We start from the raw sequence: 3,856 nt of genomic DNA on the forward strand, positions 1-3,856 counted from the left end.
TAGAGCGTCGGCTTGCAGACTCAAGGGACCGGGGTTCGATTCCAGTCAAGGGCATGTACCTGGGTTGCGGGCACATGCCCAGTAGGGAGTGTGCAGGAGGCAGCTGGTGGATGTTTCTCTCTCATCAATGTTTCTAGCTCTCTATCCCTCTCTCTTCCTCCCTGTAAAAAACCAATAAAATAGTTTTTAAAATAATAAATAAATAGTTTCCCCCTTGACTTATGGTCAAATAGAGTCTATTCATTTCACTGCTTTTATGTCCATTAATTTATACATCATATCTCCCTCAAGATACAATCATTATCTCTTTTTACTTGTCTTTTTTGTTGTTAAAAAAAAGCCACATCTTATGTTCTGTCTAGTTTCATATGTCCTGGATATTGCTGATCACAACACTGTTGTCCTTATCTGCCAGTATAAGTTTGATCAGACTAAGGTTTAACTTTTTTTTCTCTTTCTCTTTTTTTGCTTGGAAAGACCACTCCATAGGTGATACTGTGAGCTTTTATTAAGAGGAATCAAATATGTCTCCCTTTCTGTTTAATGTTTGCATTGTTTGGAGATTAGCACATTTATCCATGAATTAATTAAGGGTTACCCAGAATTAATTTTCTATTTCTATTATTTCTTGTGAATTTATTAGATAAATTATATCTTCATGTAAAAACCCACCATTCAGTAATGATATTTATGGTGTTCTCTTGTAATATTATTTAAAACCTTCAGCACCTATATTTTGTACAAAATGGTTTAACCAATGTCAGTTCTGTTTCTTCTTTTTGTAATTGGTGATACCTATACAACTGTTATATCTATCTTTTCAAAGAACAGGCTTTTATTAGTTGGCTCCATTGTCTTCTAATTTATCCTTTCTGCTTTTAAAAAAATAATTTCCCACTGAAACCCGTTTGGCTCAGTGGATAAAGCTTCAGCCTGCAGACTAGGGGGTTCCGGGTTTGATTCCAGTCAAGGGCATGTACATTGGTTGCAGGCATATCCCCCCCCCCGTGGGGGGTGTGCAGGAGGCAGCTTATCGATGTTTCTCTCTCATAGGTGTTTGTAGCTCTCTATCCCTCTCCTTCCCTCTCTGTAAAAAATCGATAAAATATATTCTAAAAAAACAATAATAAATAATCATTTACTATGTTCTGTTTCTTTGGGTTTAATATGGTATTCTTTCTCTAGTTCCTTGAAAATGCTGTCTCATATATTTCTATGTTGTGTCCGTTGGGATTTAATTTCAATAACTATATTTTTTATTTCTAGAGGTTAAGTTATTTTTTCAAATTAACCTGTTCTTTTCTTCCTAATTTTTTGTTCTTATGGTCTCTAGTCTCTCTTTTCTCTTTAATGGATTTTAAAAATTAAGATGAAATTGACATATAACATTATATTGGGTTCATGTTGATTTGGTATTTTTATACTGTGAAGTGATTACCATAGTAAGTCTAGTTAATATCTGTCATCATACAGTTACAATTATTTTTCTTCTGATGAGAACTTTTAAGATCTACCCTCTCAGCAACTTTAAAATATACAATACAGCACTATTATTTTTACAGAGAGGAAGGGAGAGTGATAGAGAGCTAGAGAGCCTGCATGCCCTTGACCAGAATCGAACCCGGGACTCTTCAGTCTGCAGGCCGATGCTCTATCCACTGAGCCAAACCGGTTTTGGCAAACAAAGATCTTCTATGCATATATTCATTACCTATGGACAGAGACATGATGGTGGTGAAGGCCTTGGGCATGACAGGAACTGGGTGGAGGTGGGCAATGGGAGAAAAAAGGGATATCTGTAATACTCTCAATAATATTTTTTAAAAAGAAACATCACACATCAATGATAGAAACATTGATAATAAAATAGTTCTAGGAAGACCAGGAGTGACTGGAAATTAATTTAAAAAAAACAGTATGCAAATAGGTTCATGTCCTGAGTTCATCCATTTAGGGGCAAGTCAGCCCCTTTGAAAATGTAACCTCTGACCACCAAATTTCACTATCCTTATTTATATCTTCTTTATCAAGACTTTAAGGCCCTCCATATCTTTATTTTAAAAGGTTCAGTTTGCTGTGTGAAGTACAATTGGTGGATGGAGGAACGGCTAGATTTGACTTTTAAGACTTGTTGATTTGGCTAAAGTCAAGAATAGAAACCCAGTGACATGGCATTGACATACCTCCTGCATATATCCAAGGGGAGACAATAATTTGGATCTCAGTTTGGCAGTGTTCAGCTCCTTATACACTTTCTGTACAGGATGGTGGGCACAGTTGTTTTAGGAGACTTGAATGTCAGAAGGGTAATGGCAGTGCCACAAGTTTACTCACAGCCAATCCAATTGGAAAAAATCACTTCCCCATGGGCCATTTCTCACATGACAACTGGCATCCATTCAGTCTTCTTGTTGCCCCGTGGAAACTGGTGCTCGTGGAATTTACATGAATGCTGATACTGTGGGTACTGCTTTGCTTTAATAAACTGTTATTTGCTTCTAACACAGATATATCTTCTATATTCATCTATGAACTCAGAAACAGCCAATCAGAAGACAGGCAGAGATCAAGGTATGTGGGATGGGGCACAGAACTTCCATGCTCTCTGCAGAAGGCACCACAGTCCCAGCAATTCCACCTGTTCATCAACCACAAGCTCCCCTTTTTTCTTTCAATCATATTTTACATTCATAATGTTCTGTATTAGTTTCAGATGTACAGCATAGTGGTTAGACAGTCACATACTTTCCAGAGTGGTCCCCCTGATATTTTAAGTACCCACCTGGCCTCATGTGTAAGTATTACAATATCAGGGTTAGGTTTATGTCTTTCTCTGTCTAACTTATTTCATTTAGCATAATACCCTCTGGATCCATCCATGCTGTCACAAAACATGAGTTCATTCTTTTTTATGGTAAAGCAATATTCCATTGTGTACAGCTTTTTTAGCCACTCCTCTATTGATGGACACTTAGGTTGCTTCCATATATTGGCTATTGTAAATAATGCTGCAGTATACATTGGAGTGCATATATTATTTCAAATTAGTGTTTTGAGTTTCTTTGGATATACACCCAGAAATGAAATTGCTGAGTCATATGGCAGTTTAATTTTTTTGTTTGTTTGTTTTCCATAGTGGTTGCACCATACTGCATTCCCACCAACAGTGTACTAGAATTCCACTTTTCACCACATCCTCATTGACACTTTTTGTTTTTGTTTTTTTGATTTATTGATGATAGCCAATTTGACAGATGTGAAGTGATTAACCTTATTGTAGTTTTGAATTGTATTTCTCTGATGATTACTGATGTTGAACAACTTTTCATATATTTATTGGCCATCTGTATGTCTTCTTTGGAGAAGTGTATATTCAGGCCTTCTACCACTTTTTTTTCCAATTTTTTTTTCTGTACTGTACAGCCCCCTTCAGTGCTCACAGCCCAAGGGTGAGGAGGCTGGGCAATGGTTTGAGGCTTCAACTTCCTCTGGCATGGGTCCACTATGAAAGGCCCACATGGAAGGGGCCCCCACTTCTACCCACTTTTTAATTGGGTTCTTTTTCTAGTGTTGAGCTGTCTGAGTTCTTCATAAATTTTGGATATTGACCCCTTACCAGATGTATCATTGGCAAATATGTTCTCCCAGTCAGTGGGTTGTCTTTTTCATTTTGCTAATGTTTTTCCTTGGTGTGTAAATTCTTTTTAATTTGATTTATCCCCAATGTTTAATTTTTTCCTTTTGTTTCCCTTGCCCAAGAAGATATGTCAGAAAAATATTGCTAAAAGATATGTTCGAGATTGTACTGCCTATGTTTTCTTCTAGAAGTTTCATGGTTTCAGATATTTCATTTATT

At 36.8% G+C, this 3,856-nt stretch overlaps 1 non-coding gene across 1 annotated transcript; it reads right to left on the bottom strand.

Annotated features, from left to right (window-relative positions):
- Positions 1–3,413: 3,413 nt before the first annotated feature.
- Positions 3,414–3,544, bottom strand: LOC118720326. Its single transcript, XR_004988418.1, has one exon. It is a non-coding gene; the product is annotated as a small nucleolar RNA SNORA42/SNORA80 family (small nucleolar RNA).
- Between the last annotated feature and the right edge of the window lie 312 nt (positions 3,545–3,856).

The sequence above is a fragment of the Pipistrellus kuhlii genome, unplaced genomic scaffold (genome assembly GCF_014108245.1).
Source record: "Pipistrellus kuhlii isolate mPipKuh1 unplaced genomic scaffold, mPipKuh1.p scaffold_m20_p_16, whole genome shotgun sequence".
Classification (NCBI taxonomy): domain Eukaryota; kingdom Metazoa; phylum Chordata; class Mammalia; order Chiroptera; family Vespertilionidae; genus Pipistrellus; species Pipistrellus kuhlii.